General features: G+C 43.6%; 1 long non-coding RNA gene across 1 annotated transcript; it reads left to right on the top strand.

Annotated features, from left to right (window-relative positions):
- Window positions 1-436: 436 nt before the first annotated feature.
- On the top strand, window positions 437-10954 carry LOC123511688. The gene is made up of 3 exons (XR_006676913.1): window positions 437-495; window positions 9078-9313; window positions 10149-10954. It is a non-coding gene; the product is annotated as an uncharacterized LOC123511688 (long non-coding RNA).
- The last annotated feature ends 6546 nt before the right edge of the window (window positions 10955-17500 follow it).

Consider the following 17500-nt stretch of genomic DNA (forward strand, 5'->3'; position numbering starts at 1 on the left):
CGTTAATGCGATTATACTGTCGGTTTAAAAAAAAAAGTTTTTTTGGGGGTTGTAGCACTCCTGGCTATCTTTCTTTCCACCTGACACTGAAGCAGATAACAAGTACTCGTAGTGTTATTTCCTTCTGATTGTTTACATTTTACATTTGCTCTACTCTGTAAATACTTTGAGCGTTTTATATCCTCCTGCAAAACCACACGTGTTGCCACTTGTGGAAAGGAAACAGCTACTAAACTCCCACCCTCATCCCTCCCACTCCCACTCAACCTCATCCACGCCCACATAAATAAAATGAATTGATAAATGAAATAAAATGTGAAAGAAAAAGCAGGGCCATATAACATAATTCAAATCCACGATCGTCTTTTTTCCTTCCAGATGTTGCTGCTGCTGAGATGGAGAAGAGCCAAGTGAGTGAGGAGAGGAGGGGGAGGAAGAAGAGGAGGAGGAGGAGGAGGAGGATGGCGAGGAAGAGGAAGAGGCAGAAGGAAGAAGGTAATCGAAACATTGATTTTTCTCCCTATGTGCATTTTGTTAGCGAGGACAAATGTGTGTGTGTGTGTGTGTGTGTGTGTGTGTGTGTGTGTGTGTGTGTGTGTGTGTGTGTGTGTGCGCGCGCGCGCGTGCGTGCGTGTGCGTGTGCGTGCATATGTTTGCTTTGCGTTGCGTAGTCGAGTTTCCATGTCTGCCTCCCATGGGTGACGTTTTGTTTTATTTATTTATCTGTACAATTTTACGTATTCGTGTGTATATTTTTCCTTTCCGCGGCGGCGTCCCAGAAAATCTTGCACGTATTGGTGGGATGGTGTGGTGGTGTGGCAATGAGGGAGGTATGGTGGGCAGCAGTGTTGGGATGTGGTGGTGTGGTGGTGTTGGGGTGGTGTTGGGGTGTGGCAGTGTAGTGGTGTGGTGGGATTGGCGGTAATGCTGGACACTGACGAGGATTGACACGATGCGGACGCGAGAAGGGAAGGAAGGACGAGTGAATGAAGGTAGATGGATGCGCCGAGGGTCAAGCACATGACAGTCACGTTTGCACCACCTCTCTCTCTCTCTCTCTCTCTCTCTCTCTCTCTCTCTCTCTCTCTCTCTCTCTCTCTCTCTCTCTCTCTTTCTGTCTCTTTTCTCCTTTTAGTTTTTAGAGAGAGAGAGAGAGAGAGAGAGAGAGAGAGAGAGAGAGAGAGAGAGAGATTCAAGTGAGTAAATAGAAGGAAGATGTAAAGTAATAAACAGTGAAGAGCAGGAAATTAAGGAAGCACATTAGAGGGATGAAAGATGGTGAGAGAGAGGGTAGGGAAGAAGAGAGAGAGAGAGAGAGAGAGAGAGAGAGAGAGAGAGAGAGAGAGCTTGCCTGTCTGTTCGTCTGTCCGTCTGGTTACTGTTAAGAATCAGTGCGTGCGTTATCAGTAAAGGACCTGTGCATCTCCTTCCAATAACTCACTCTCTCTCTCTCTCTCTCTCTCTCTCTCTCTCTCTCTCTCTCTCTCTCTCTCTCTCTCTCTGTGTGTGTGTGTGTGTGTGTGTGTGTGTGTGTGTGTGTGTGTGTGTGTGTGTGTGTGTGTGTGTGTGTGTGTGTGTTGCCGTGTTTGTTTTACCTAAATTCGTATTTGCGACGAGAATCAGACGGTGTATTTGAAAATCCGTGCACGTAAAATTACACACACACACACACACACACACACACACACACACACACACACACACACACACACACACACACACACACACACACACACACACACACACACACACACAATACAGTCGGACTACAAAAGACTCCTGCTCCATTTACACAAATCATTGATGTAGAAGACGAAGAACAAAGAAAGGAGGAAGAGGGAGGGGGAAGAAGAGCAGGAAGGAGGGAGGAAGGGAGGAAGAGAGATAGACGGCTGGTAGGAGGAAAGAGGAGAGGAAGGAAGAGAAGGAAAGTTAGAATAAAGGAAGCTTGGGAGGGAAAGGCAATGGGTAGAGAGAGAGAGAGAGAGAGAGAGAGAGAGAGAGAGAGAGAGAATAATGAGAAAGTGGGTGAAAGAATAATGGTCAGGGGGAAGTTGTTATGAGAAAAATATATAGCAGCGTATAAGTCTCTCTCTCTCTCTCTCTCTCTCTCTCTCTCTCTCTCTCTCTCTCTCTCTCTCTCTCTCTCTCTCTCTCTCTCTGCTCTACAGGTACTCGTGGGAAAGTGACAGTGGTGAGGTCAGACGACATGAGAGAGGGGACTAGGGCTGGTGGTACTTAGGCTGGTGGCGGGAGGCGGGTGGCGGTCCTGGAGGAAGGCGAGATGCTACTCTACTACAATACCAAGGGAGGCAGGCTTTGGGTGGTGGACTGAAGGTAGGAAGAAGTCAAAGCATAGTACGGGGACGTGTTCCGGGAAAGCCTTCAGACTGACTACAATGGAAAGAGGGAGAGAGAGAGAGGGGGGTGAGGGGGCGAGAGGGAGTGAGGAAGAGAAATAGACAGAGTAACAGTGAGAAAAGTAAGCGCAAGAGATGAAGTGGTAGGTTGTGTAAGAGAGAGAGAGAGAGAGAGAGAGAGAGAGAGAGAGTTTTATTTTGTACAAAGGCACTCCATTGCAGCCTTACAAACAGGATTGTAAACATTAAGCTGTACATGATTCTTCTTCTGAGTTGCGGAAGGCAGTTCAGAAAGAAAAATAAGCTCAGTAGTTAACTTGATAAACGCCTTGCATTCTCTCTCTCTCTCTCTCTCTCTCTCTCTCTCTCTCTCTCTCTCTCTCTCTCTCTCTTGCGCTCACTGTATTTTGGACAACATGAATAAAAGAGAGAGCGAGAAGAGATTTAAGAAAAGCGTCGCTGTATTTGGCGTAACGAATGAAAAAAAGGCGGCTAGTGAATCCCTCGGCTCTAATTGGGAGACAAAGCGGAGGAAGAAATAATTGGTCGCGCGGATGACAAATGGAGACTACAGAGATGAACTGACAAAGGAACATATACGTCACCGATCGCCATGGCCAGCATGCAAAACAAGCATTAAACAAAAAACATAACAATCACATATGACAAAAAAAACAAACTAACAAACAAAGAGATCTGTTTGTAATTCAAAGATACTAACCTACTATGCATTAGAGAGGGCGCTAGGGATCGGTTTTCGCATATTTCTTCCAGACAAACAGTTGAATCACAATGATATTTTGGCACAGTTTTGCACACCCTCCCCTAACTTCTGACACCATCGCTCATTGCCAAGTGTGGTTCATTAACGTGTTTACTCCTGTGCTCTAAGGTCGAAGCACACATTAGCCAACTTAGAGAGCAGGCAGTGAATGAAACAAGGAAAGCATGAAAACATCGTGATTGATAGTTGAGCAATTTCTCTCTCTCTCTCTCTCTCTCTCTCTCTCTCTCTCTCTCTCTCTCTCTCTCTCTCTCTCTCTCTCTCTCTCTCTCTCGGGAATAATTACATTATTCGTAGAGGTAATTAGTAGTGTCAGTTATGGAGTCATCGACACAATTACATACTAGTGAAGACATAATTATTCTGCATTAATTATCTTGAATGAGTGTGGATGTTGCTTTTGTTAGTCTGTCTTTCTGTCCGGATTTTTAAAAATTTATTTGGGAGTACTTTGCATGGATATTTCTCTCTCTCTCTCTCTCTCTCTCTCTCTCTCTCTCTCTCTCTCTCTCTCTCTCTCTCTCTCTCTCTCTCTCTCTCTCTCTCTCTGTATCTATTTGGTCAATTATTCATGTCATGCGCACAAAATAATTTGCCGAACTAAAAGCTTTTGTTATATAGTCATGCATCTCTCTCTCTCTCTCTCTCTCTCTCTCTCTCTCTCTCTCTCTCTCTCTCTCTCTCTCTCTCTCTCTCTCTCTCTCGTGTGTGTGTGTGTGTGTGTGTGTGTGTGTGTGTGTGTGTGTGTGTGTGTGTGTGTGTGTGTGTGTGTGTGTGTGTGTGTGTGTGTTGGATGTAATGTTTTCAGCCAAGCTACAGGTAGTAAAGAAAATTATGACATGCAGTGGAAGCAGATTAAATAGAGAGTCATTGATGTGTGTGTGTGTGTGTGTGTGTGTGTGTGTGTGTGTGTGTGTGTGTGTGTGTGGAATACGTGGGTTTAGTTCCAAATCGGTAGTCTATGCAAATATAATGACAACGAGTGGAATTCAAGTCTATATACATACACGCACACAAATGTAGTAAAAGTGCGTGTATATTATAGGCAGGATTTGCCATTTCTTTTGTTTAGGGTGAGCTTCATAAGTAATATTCATGTTTCCACCGTGATTCATCGCCTCAATACTGATACTTATACCTATCATAGAGCAGATTCTCTTAATAATGTACTATACACACACACACACACACACACACACACACACACACACACACACACACACACACACACACACACACACACACACACACACACCGCGTAGTGTAGTGGTTAGCACGCTCGACTCACAATCGAGAGGGCCGGGTTCGAGTCCCGGTAAGCGGCGAGGCAAATGGGCAAGCCTCTTAATGTGTAGCCCCTGTTCACCTAGCAGTAAATAGGTACGGGATGTAACTCGAGGGGTTGTGGCCTCGCTTTCCCGGTGTATGGAGTGTGTCCTCAGTTCTATCCGAAGATCGGTCTATGAGCTCTGAGCTCGCTCCGTAATGGGGAAGACTGGCAGACGACCGTGGTGAATAACACACACACACACACACACACACACACACACACACACACACACACACAGTTACGGTAGTTTATGATAAGCTATCAAATCTAACGTAAAGTTTCTCAGCCAAACTATGTATACCAATGTAACTTCGAATGTAACTCAGCCAAATTCACCTTGATTTAAACTTACCTAACGTAGCTTCACCTAAACTTATCTAAGCTTTCCGGACCTAACCTAATCTGAATTACTCTTACCCATCGTAAAATTTGGTGGGATGTCCAATTTTCATGAGCCTAAAACTCCATGTGCAAGATAAATCGTTTGGAGTCTCGGCCATGCAGAGGAGGAGGAGGAGGAGGAGTTGGAGGTGGAGGTGGAGGTGAAAGAGATGGAAGAGGTGGAGGAGGTGGAGGCGGTGGAGGTGGACAAACAGACAGGTCAATTAGGATTACTACAATATGTTAGATTACACAACAACTCGGAGAGAATTCTAAAATGCAGCAGTTTAGCAAGGTAGGGGTGATAATGGGGGTAGCCTTGGTGGTGATAGTAGTAGTAGTAGTAGTAGTAGTAGTAGTAGTAGTAGTAGTAGTAGTAGTAGTAGTAGTAGTAGCAACAACAGCAGTAACGAGGCTTATTAAGAGAGAAGCACCAGCAGCCCACTTCCCCCATCCAGTGGCAATGCTTAGTAAAGGGAAAGTCTTGTTAGGTTGGACTTTTAGTGGAATTATAATTTGTTTTCATTTGTGCTCACTTTTCCCATATGTATATTTTTTCAGTGCAGCGTTGTTTTTTCCTGCTTTTTGGTGTTGTCTTTTTAGCATTTGTTGTTTGTATTTCATGAGAGAGAGAGAGAGAGAGAGAGAGAGAGAGAGTGTGTGTGTGTGTGTGTGTGTGTGTGTGTGTGTGTGTGTGTGTGTGTGTGTGTGTGTGTATGTGTGTGTGTGTGTGTGTGTCTGTGTGTGCTCGTGTGTGTGCGGATAATTGGTGAGTGAGAAGTAGGGGGAATGGAAGGGAGTAAAGAGAATATATACTTACGAGTGATAAGATAAAATAAAACAAAAAAGGATAAATGGAGAAAATTAGGTAAGAAATGAGGATGATAAATGAGGTAACAGAGAAAGAAAGGAGATAAGAAGCCTCAGTTAGCCGTGAGATGGAAGGGAGGGAAGGTATACACAACTACTGCACTGTGTATTTAATAGCTTGCATAACTTACTGCTAATGTCACGCCCCTTGTGTTGTAATGAGGCAGGATTTACTGGCGGCGGCGGCGGTGGTGGGAAATGTGTATATGGTTAATATTCTGTTTATTGTTATAGTCATTAAAGTGTAGGTATTAGGTATTGGTTCTTTAATTAGTCAAGATTGGAGTGTTGGTAGTAATAGGTCTCTCTCTCTCTCTCTCTCTCTCTCTCTCTCTCTCTCTCTCTCTCTCTCTCTCTCTCTAATGTGTACCTAGATTTGCGCGCGTACACACACACACACACACACACACACACACACACACACACACACACACACACACACACACACACACACACACACACACGAGCAGACTGTCAGAGGCTCCTTAATAAACAAACACTAATTGATGAGAGAGAGTGTCAAGTGTTCTCATAAGCCCTTGTTTCCCTCTCCCTTCCTTTCTCTCCCCCTCATTTCTCCTTCCCTTCCTTCACTACCTACAAACATATTCCTCCCTTCCTTACTACCGTCTCTTCATACTCGTACTACATTACTCATTCCATATTTTCCTTCCTTCCCTGTAGCTTCCCTTTATCCCTCCACCCCTCGGCTCTCCGTGTCTCCTGCCCCTCCCTCCGCTGCTATCCCCCTCCCAGCACACTGCCAGCACACAAACTTTCCCTCCCTCGCCTCGTCGTCACCATCGCGGCAGGAAACTCGTCGGAAACTAAGTGATGTATTGAGGTAGTATGTGAGAAGTATTATGCTGCTGGTCCTCCTCCTCCTCCTCCTCCTCCTCCTCCTCCTCCTCCTCCTCCTCCTCCTCCTCCTTTTCTTCTTCTTCTTCTTCCTCCTCCTCCTGCTCTTCCTCCTCCTCCTCCTCCTTTTCTTCTTCTTCCTCTTCCTCTTCTCTTCCTCCTCCTCCTCTTTCTCATTCTCTTCACTCGGCCTTGAACAAGCTACGTAGTAATCACTGTGTGTGTGTGTGTGTGTGTGTGTGTGTGTGTGTGTGTGTGTGTGTGTGTGTGTGTGTGTGTGTGTGTATCCTTTAAGTGCATGCCTTTTTTATGTATAATCCTTTTTTATTATTGAAAAATCATACAAAATTCATGCACTGTTAGTATCTTTGATCATCATGAGCTGTCCACTCATACGTTGATGACACCATCCTGCACTTTTCCAGATCTTTTCATAGACGACCAGCCCTTCACCAAGAAAAACAAGTCACGCAGGAAACCTAAACAGCGTCTGATTTTTCTCTCTAATTTTTCTGATTAATATTGTTCAGTGCCTTAAAAACTTGAATCATTTATTTATCAACTCGACACAACCTTACAAGCAATTATTCTGTCTTCTTCAATGACATTCAACTGTTTCCTCTCTTCTACGCTGAATATCCTTGATTTGTCATTTACTTCTAACCTAAACTGGAACCTTCACACCTCATTCCCTAGCTAAAAACGGCTCCTATGAAATGAGAGCGTTCTGAGTCTCCGCCAGTTTTTTTTTTTTTTTCTCTCATCCCTAGCTGCTAACTCGTCCATGTTTGGAGTATGCTTCACATATTACGGAGAGGAGGAGGATGTTCCACTCACACTCATAACTAGGGTGTGGCTTTTTTTTTTTTTTTTTTGTCTTATCAATTTCTCTTTTGTAACTGACTGCCTTCAGCTTTTTTCTCATGGGTTAAATGTTCTATTATTATTATTGATCATTATTATTGATTATTATCATCATCATTACCACCACTATTATTGGCGGTGTCATAGTTCAAAGAAGCAGAGTTCACCACCCCCAGCCCTGCAGATCATTAACAAGAGTGGCGATGAACTTGATACAATAGTTGGCAAGTTAGATCCGTGGCAGTTTGGCAGGAGCGGGGAGCCATCAAGCTACCCCGCTTGTGTGTGTGTGTGTGTGTGTGTGTGTGTGTGTGTGTGTGTGAGTGCGTGTGCGTGCGTGCGTGTGTGTCTGTATAAGTCATTATCTATAGTTTTGTTGATAGAGGAAGAACTCTTCCTCTGAAATTTTTATTTATTTACGATTCTACATAAACAAGTAAAGTATGAAATTAATTGTCTAGCAGTAGTTTTGCCAATGTGCTTATTATTTCCTCTTTACGATACCTTTATTGCAGGTACTTGTTGAATTTACTTTACAATCAGTCCATCTTGCAAGCAATTTCTCCCACCTTCTCTTTCACACAATTGACTTAGTTCACTTGCTGCCTCTCTACGTGCTTTAATTAACTATCCAATCACCGTCTGGACAATTTGAAACTCACTCCCTCCCTATCCCTGCCTCCCTCTTACTCTCACCGCTTGTTTCAGCCACCACTAGTTTGCCTCATAACTCCTCCAGTTCCCTCCGTCTCTCCATTGTTCTCTTATTGTATTTGCAACCCAAAAACTATTCTAACTAGTTGCATTTTCGTTGCTGTAAATCGTTTCAACTCAAGCTTCCTTAAAAAAGTGATCTGTTAACGATACGTTTTACTCTTCCTTTTTCATCTTCATTCGTTAGTTTACTGCTTCTAGTCTGGATGCAAGCGTTCAAAACACCACCCAACCAGGCAGGGTTCACTTGGAGGGAGTCGTGCGTGCACACGCGCGTGCGCGCGTTTGTGTAATTCACCACGGTCGTCTGCTGGTCACCCAGCCAGTCTTCCCCATTATGGAGCGAGCTTAGAGCTCATAGACCGATCTTCGGGTAGGACTGAGACCACAACACACTCCACACACCGGAAAAACGAGGCCACAACCCTTCGAGTTACATCCCGTACCTATTTACTGCTAGGTGAACAGGGGCCACACATTAAGAGGCTTGCCCAGTTGCCTCGCCGCGCCGGGACTCGAACCCGGCCCTCTCGATTGTGAGTCGAGCGTGCTAACCACTACACTACGCGGTGTGTGTGTGTGTGTGTGTGTGTGTGTGTGTGTGTGTTACATTGTACTGTCTTGAGAGAGAGAGAGAGAGAGAGAGAGAGAGAGAGAGAGAGAGAGAGAGAGAGAGAGAGAGTTATTTATTATAATCAATTTGTTAGGCAAGGAACCGTCAAACTGCCATTATAAAATAAAAAAAAAAGTATTATTAAGTACACGAAAAGTTCGTAATTAACAAAAAATAATGCAATTGAGTTCGTGTACTTGTTGGTTTGGAAGGTGAAAGAGCGTGGCTAGTTTGTACTGATGGTTGGTTCGTGCTGGCTTCATATGCTCGTTTACCCTGAGATTGTTCTTTTTTCGTTGGCAGTTTAGGAGGAGGAGGAGCGAGAAGACCGAAGCGAAGTTAGGGATTCTAGTTTGCTGAGTGGAGCATTCGACCTCTAGACTTCACGCCAGTACCACCCTCGCTACCTCTCCAGACTTCGCAGCCTAGGGTCCCTGCCTCTTATCTCGTGATACGTGTAGAGCAGTAACACCAGCGAGGAAGACTGATTGGGGAGTTTGACCTACGTGAGAGCAGAGCAGAGCAGAGGTTGATCTGTGGTAAGAAATTTCACACGGGTGTAGGTGTTGTCTACGCCTTAACACAGGCATTGAAGTGATAGCGTAGATTTCGAGCTGTTGTTATGAATATATCCATAATTTAAAGGATTTTAGGAACCATTACATGCGAGTGTTTGTTTCAGTTGTTGCTTCGGTGCAGGTGGTCCTTCATTCAGTTGTGTTGCTGGTCAAGGTAGAGAGCAACTGAGGTTCATAAATTTGGGTAATGAATGTAGGAAGTGAGAAATGCTATTGTCATTGTAGGTGGGCGTGAAAGAATTGCGCTTACTACCTAAGTATAGTGATGTTTGACGGTAATCAGATTAGATTACACATCATTCTGGTTCTTACATTTTGGCACTGGTCTTAAAACTCTACGTGGAGTGAACAAGACGAGAAGAGTACTTCTTCCGGAAGGAGGTTGCTGCATAGAAAGTTGCATTCATTACAGGCAAGGACGTGGTAGGCGTTAGTGGTAAAGGAAGTACAGTGAGGGTGACTTCAAACTATGAAGATCAGGATAGAATAAGTAAAGTAGGAAGTTTGACGAAGCTGGGTTTGGTGGTGAAACGATTAAATTATTAAAGTGGTAGGTACGCGTAAAGGAATACGTGAATTAAGACTATACTCGTATCAGGATGTATCAAGTATATTGTCCTTATAAAAGTTGTTCGAGCGCTTCGATGTTCATGACTACAGCTGCTCGTAACATTGTATAGGCAATCTATTGTATCCATGTCAATAAATACTTAGTACAATGACGACAGAATCTCTTAGTAAACGTCGGGTATTCTTACTGGGGACTTGACTAACGACTAACTAAATTTTATTACAGTTGCTGCCATTGGGTGACTGGAGGACGAAACCAGTTTCCTGCCCGACAATCCCCATCCTGCTGTAGGAAACACTCCCGTGTTGCACCGGGAGAGTAGATGCCATCTTGTGCCTCGCTTGGCCATCTAGGGAGAACCGTCTGGCACCACCTCTGTGCGCTGTCCGGCCGACTGCTGCTGCTGCTGCTGGTACTGCTACTACTACTGCTACTGCTACTACTGCTACTGCTACTACTACTGCTGCCGCTGCCATCCAGGGAAGGACTCTCTGCCTGGCACCGCGCCTGTGTACTGCCCGGCCAACACCTGCTATTGCCGCCATCCAGAGAGGGACTCTACCTGGCACCGCACCTGTACACTGCCCGGCCGACACCTGCTGATGCAGCTGCTGCTGTTGCCGCCATCCATCGAGGGACTGCCTGGCACTGCACTTGTACATTGCCCGGCCGATTGCTTCTGCTGCCGCCGCCATCCATTAAAGGACTCGGCCTTGCAGCGCAGATCCACTGCCCAGCCAATATATTTCTGCTTTGCCTTGTCTATCTTATTTCATTGTCCTGTATTTGTTGTATAGGTGCTGCTATGATGACTTGAATATTCAAGTGCTGCTGTGGTGCCACTACTGAATGAACAAATTACGAAATGTGTTGATTTTGGTAAATTTACCTTTCTAAGGAAAAGGAGTCCTTACCTCAAGCTGACTTAGGACTGATACAGCGTTATTTATTATCTCCAGAATCTACATTTTAGCCTAAAGAAAAACACATTCCAAGAGATGAGAATAAAATACACTAATTGATTTTGAAAACTTTATTTAATTATTAAGTCCTATAGAAGAAAATAACATTCGTTTTATATCACAAATTTGGTGATACTTTGAAAAAAAAATTTGGTGATTTTGAAAATTGAAACTATTTTCTAACTGCAAAACTGTCAAAACAACGCCAAAATTCCAAGTGAAAATATACCCCGAAAAGTAAATAGCCAAAAAATATGCCAAAATGCGTCTAAAACTAATAAACACTAAAAAATATACGCCGAAAGCCCAAAAATATGGTCAAAATGCGTCTAAAAAACTGTACTAAGTCGAAAATACTCGGAAGAGTCTCCGGAGACAAGGTAGATGCATATTGTAGGTAACTAAATTAAATGAGTCTCCCTTCCTTCACTTTATTAATAATAAATACACTATTATCTGAAAAGTCTACGAAAATTTTCAACTCATACAAATTTCAACATACAATTCAATTTTCAACCTGCAATTTTTCAATTTACAATTATTTGTAACTTCAATATACAGTTGTTTGTAAACAATTTTCAATAAAAATTTTTTAGGCAATTTTGAACTTAGTAATTTTTTTAACCAGCAAAATTTTACTTACTAAATTTCAAACAATCTTCAGGCAATTGAAATTTTTTAAATAGAGAGAGAGAGAGAGAGAGAGAGAGAGAATCACATACACACACACACACACACACACACACACACACACACACACACACACACACACACACACACACACACACACACACACACACACACACACACACACACACACACACACTACGTACATTTTAAAGGAAGTTCCGTGGGTACATAGAACTCATGAATTTTTAATATGCGAGGCTAAAAAAAAAAAAATCTCCAAAGTCCGAACTGTTTCTCGTATGTCTTCTGCTTCCATGCAAGTAAACTCCGGTTGAAGAGGAAGAAGAAGAGGAAGAGAAGGAGGAGGAGGAAATGAGGAAGAAAACCTTGATATACAAAGGAGACGGATTTGTTCGTACATTAATGATATTTCTCTCTCTCTCTCTCTCTCTCTCTCTCTCTCTCTCTCTCTCTCTCTCTCTCTCTCTCTGTGTGTGTGTGTGTGTGTGTGTGTAGGAAGGCGGTGTGTAGGTGGTACTGACCTATTGGAGACTGGCATTTGAGAGAGAGAGAGAGAGAGAGAGAGAGAGAGAGAGAGAGAGAGAGAGAGAGAGAGAGAATCACACACACACACACTTTATTAATAATACAACAACAAACAATTATATATATATATATATATATATATATATATATATATATATATATATATATATATATATATATATATATATATATATATATATATATATATATATATATATATATATATATATATATATATATATATATATATATATATATATATATATATATATATATATATATATGTACCATAATTAAACGATGCATATCATTATAGGACGTGAGGCAGAGGCGCTCCTACCATGCTGCTTGAAGAGGAGGAGGAGGAGGAGGAGACAGAAAAAGTATAGCACGAAGGAATGAAGGAAGGGGTGAGGAGGAGAAGACCCACCAAATATCGAAACACGACCAGATAACAAACACAGCGACACCAAGTCCAGGGAGGTGAGGTGAGCTGAGGTCACACGGGGGTCAAGTCTCCAGGCAGGTCACGGCGTGCAAAGGAAGATTCACTGGCCCCGTAAACCTCAAGAGGGTGAAGGAAATGAGTGCAGAGGAGGAGGAGAAGGATACATGACAGGCAGACTTGTCAAAAATGTTCCCTTTGGTCATGAGACTTGGAACAGTGCGCGCTGAGGCCGTGCGTCTGTGTGGCAACGGAGGACGGCTGAAAGGAAGGAAGATTGGAGGGAAGGGAAGCGGAGGAAGCGGGGCCAAGGGGGTTTCGGGGGAAGGGAGGGAGCCGGCACCGACATCCTCTTAAAGTTTACTGGGGTCTTCAGAAGAAAGGAAAAGAGGAATGGGTCGGTACTCGAGGCTGGAAGTGGAATTCTTGTTTCGCTGGAAGGAGACGACCAGACGAGGAGAACAGCGTCTAATTTCCACTGTCCCGTTACACACGTCGAACAGGGAGAGTCATGACTGCTGCCTTGTCTGTTTCCTGTCTGTTTATCTGTCTGTCTTGTGAGCTGTCTGTCGTTCTCTTCCTTCTTCTTCTTCTTCTTCTTCTTCTTCTTCTTCTTCTTCTTCTTCTTCTTCTTCTGCTCCTCCTCCTCCTCCTCCTCCTCCTCCTCCTCCTCCTTCGTTCTCTAATTGCCCCCATGTCTCTCAGGTTTTTTTCCCTATTTGCTCAGGTTGGGAGAGTCATTCCACATCTGTCTGTCTGTCTGTCTATCTAGCTGTCTGATTGCCTACCGACCTGTCTCCCTGTCAGTCTATTCGCTACTGTGAGAGTGTGTCTGTCTTTGTGTCAGTCTTTGTCCTCCACCATTTAACAATTGCAGGACTGGAATGAATACGGCGATAATTTCCGGCGGCCTCTCCAGCCCCATTAACTCTTTATTCCTCCCTGGCTGGCACTGAGATTCTAAGGCTCGCATTCTTAAATACTTTGTTGCCTCACGGTAAGAATTTTCAAAGGGCATACATGATTAGTAGTCGAGTTATCATCGGTGTTTCTTCTCACTCGTAACGATTGACACTCCGAAACTTTGGGATGATTTGGGTGGGGTAAATTTGGGATTATTCTTCACCTTTCTTTTTGGGGACTGGCACCTCATTCAGTACGCCGCTCTCTCTCTCTCTCTCTCTCTCTCTCTCTCTCTCTCTCTCTCTCTCTCTCTCTCTCTCTCTCTCTCTCTCTCTCTCTCTCTCTCCTATCTTTTGCCAGTGCCACTCTTACATAGAAAAACTATCTCAAGAATCACTGAAGCACTCTTAGAATGACCTCAAATACACAGCCTGTTAAAAAGCTGACGAGACAAGCTGCCAAAACGTTCCAAGACACAGAACTAAGAGACTTGAACATCATAAGAGAATAAGGGAAGCCGAGCACAACATGGAGAAGCTGCTGATGGTTACGCTGGTCCTCGAGCTTCGTTCATCTAGCTAATGCCGATGGGGGCTCTTGAGGATACAACAATACAACACGTAGCAGTAATTTCTTGAAGCTAATACGAGCCAAGGGATGTGGTGGTGTGTCTCCCTTGCATTATCTTGTCTCGTGTTTTCATGTTAGTAGCAAGATGTGTGTGTGTGTGTGTGTGTGTGTGTGTGTGTGTGTGTGTGTGTGTGTGTGTGTGTTTCACTGTTTGATCTGCTGCAGTCTCTGACGAGACAGCCAGACGTTACCCTACGGAACGAGCTCAGAGCTCATTATTTCCGATCTTCGGATAGGCCTGATCAGACCAGGCACACACCACACACCGGGACAACAAGGTCACAACTCCTCGATTTACATCCCGTACCTACTCACTGCTAGGTGAACAGGGACTACACGTGAAAGGAGACACACCCAAATATCTTCACCCGGACGGGGAATCGAACCCCGGTCCTCTGGCTTGTGAAGCCAGCGCTCTAACCACTGAGCTACAGAGTGTGTGTGTGTGTGTGTGTCAGGCAAGAGAGAGAGAGAGAGAGAGAGAGAGAGAGAGAGAGAGAGAGAGAGAGAGAGAGAGAGAGAGAGAGAGAGAGAGAGAGAGAGAGAGAGAGAGACTGGAGTGGAAGAAAAATCACTACCAGATGGAAATAGTCTGATTGTTTCTTGCGATTCCTCTCCCTTTGAACATAAATCGTTACTTAGAATTACTGCGATTAATATGCCGTGTGTGTGTTCACTATTTGATCTGCTGCAGTCTCTGACGAGACAGCCAGACGGAACGAGCTCAGAGCTCATTATTTCCGATCTTCGGATAGGCCTGAGACCAGGCACACACCACACACCGGGACAACAAGGTCACAACTCCTCGATTTACATCCCGTACCTACTCACTGCTAGGTGAACAGAGGCTACACGTGAAAGGAGACACACCCAAATATCTCCACCCGGCCGGGGAATCGAACCCCGGTCCTCTGACTTGTGAAGCCAGCGCTCTAACCACTGAGCTACCGGGTGTGTGTGTGTGTGTGTTTAAGTCTGTAATATATTCAGGCTAAATAAAAAAAGAAACAAATTTCACTAATGACAGTAATCAAAGCAAACTTTATTTCAAGTTGCGTTTTAACGTACAAGCAATTGTTACACCTGAGATTACGAGAGAGAGAGAGAGAGAGAGAGAGAGAGAGAGAGAGAGAGAGAGAGAGAGAGAGAGAGAGAGAGAGAGAGAATCAATAGACCGATAGATCTTGAAGGAACTCTCCAAAACTAACTCTCAGAAAATGGTAAAGAAAAACAGAACGATATCAAGGCAACTTCTAGACAAGAGATAAAAGTAGTTTCCCTTGAAGAGGAGAGGACGATGGCGAGGAGGAGAAGGAGGAGGAGGAGGAGGAGGAGGAGGAGGAGGAGGAGGAGGAGGAGGAGGAGGAGGAGGAGAAGAGAGGAAAGGTGGTAACTTGAGCTTATCCGCTTGTAATGTGGGTGCCTGCTTGAGGTGGCTTTGTGTTCCCTTCCACTGATCAGGAAAAGGACAATAAAGGCAAAGAAAGAAAAAGAAGAAAAATAGAAAATAGAGAAGAGGAAAGTCAAAGAAAAGATAAAAACATGAAAAACATGGGAAAAAAATAAAAAATAACAAAAACAACAACAACAACAACAACAACAACAACAACAACGAACAACATCAAAAACAAAGACGTGAAGGAAAAAGTCGGTATGAAAAAAAAAAAAAGGTAAATATAACACAAACAATCATGAATATAACAGTGACAACACACACACACACACACACACACACACACACACACACACACACACACACACACACACACACACATACACACACAAAGATAGACTATCGGTGAGGCAGATATTAAGAGAAAAGAGCAAGAAAATTCAGTGTACCGACTAAAAATACTGGAATGCTGTTGAAGACCAATAAACAAGATTGCAGAAGCGAGATAAAACAATGGAAATGTCAAGAAGATAAAACACAACACCGAAGAACATGCAAACAAACAAAGCAGGAGAGAAAATAAAAGAAACTGAGAGAGAGAGAGAGAGAGAGAGAGAGAGAGAGAGAGAGAGAGAGAGAGAGAGAGAGAGAGAGAGAGAGGAATTTTCATTTCTTTCTTTTTTCAAGTAAGCAATTCTGGCACGTTCTCTGACCCCCATGCTGTGAATTTCATAAAACGAACAAGAAAAATAAACTCTCTCTCTCTCTCTCTCTCTCTCTCTCTCTCTCTCTCTCTCTCTCATGCTGAAACTAAATTACCTTTGATTCTTTTTTATTTACTTTTATTTCTATTCTCAAGATTAACATACAATTTTTTTATAGCACATTTTATTTAATTCGCATTCCTTCATTTCTTTGTTTCTTTCTTCTATTTTTGATAAACATTTTTTTTTCTATCTATGACAATATTTTTATCTATATGTAACTGTTTCTTTTTTTTTTCTATGCCTTTCTCTGCCTTTGTCTATAAATATTTTTTTTTTTCTGCCTGCTTATACAGTATGTGTTTGTCAATATTTGTCTACTTGCTTGTTCATCTCTCTCTCTCTCTCTCTCTCTCTCTCTCTCTCTCTCTCTCTCTCTCTCTCTCTCTTTACTGTCTATCTATCTATTCATTTTCTCTCTCTCTCTCTCTCTCTCTCTCTCTCTCTCTCTCTCTACGGCCACTCTCCCCTCTTTATAGCACGTAATTGTGCCACCGACTCACTGAAGGAGAGCAGTAATTAAAAAAGAGGAGAGGCCACACAGCTGGATTAAGAAATATATTACTCTTGAGAGGCCACTGGGCAATAGTAATTAAATCCCAAGTGCCCTGGCTGGTGGATTTCTAGGAGGATTAATCTCAAGGAAGGCGAGAGGATGCGAAGGATGGAAGGAAGGGAGGAGGGGGGAGAGAGAGAGAGAGAGAGAGAGAGAGAGAGAGAGAGAGAGAGAGAGAGAGAGAGAGAGAGAGAGAGAGAGAGAGAGAGAGAGAGAGAGAGAGAGAGAGAGAGAGAGAGAGAGAGGAGTGAGAAGGGAGAGAAAGAATGGTGTGATGAAAACATAAGAATGAGGGAGTGAAAGGACTGACCGTGGATTGTAGAGTGATGAATGAATAGGAGGAGGAGGAGGAGGAGGAGGAGGAGGAGGAGGAGGAGGAGGAGGAGGAGGAGGAGGAGGGACGAAGGAAGAAGAAAGGCGAAGAAATGAGATGTGTATTGAGAAAGACGAGTGAAGAAATGAACTACAATAGTAGATACGCACGCGCACACACCCACACACGCACACACGCACACACACACACACACACACACACACACACACACACACACACACACACACAGAGAGAGAGAGAGAGAGAGAGAGAGAGAGAGAGAGAGAGAGAGAGGAGAGAGAACAGACCAACGAAAAAGAATAGTCTTCTAATCTCTCTCTCTCTCTCTCTCTCTCTCTCTCTCTCTCTCTCTCGTCTACCATCTGCCATAGAGGAAAGAGTTAATATACAAGACGCGCTCGATATAATCAGGTG

The sequence above is a fragment of the Portunus trituberculatus genome, chromosome 31 (assembly GCF_017591435.1).
Source record: "Portunus trituberculatus isolate SZX2019 chromosome 31, ASM1759143v1, whole genome shotgun sequence".
Taxonomy (NCBI): domain Eukaryota; kingdom Metazoa; phylum Arthropoda; class Malacostraca; order Decapoda; family Portunidae; genus Portunus; species Portunus trituberculatus.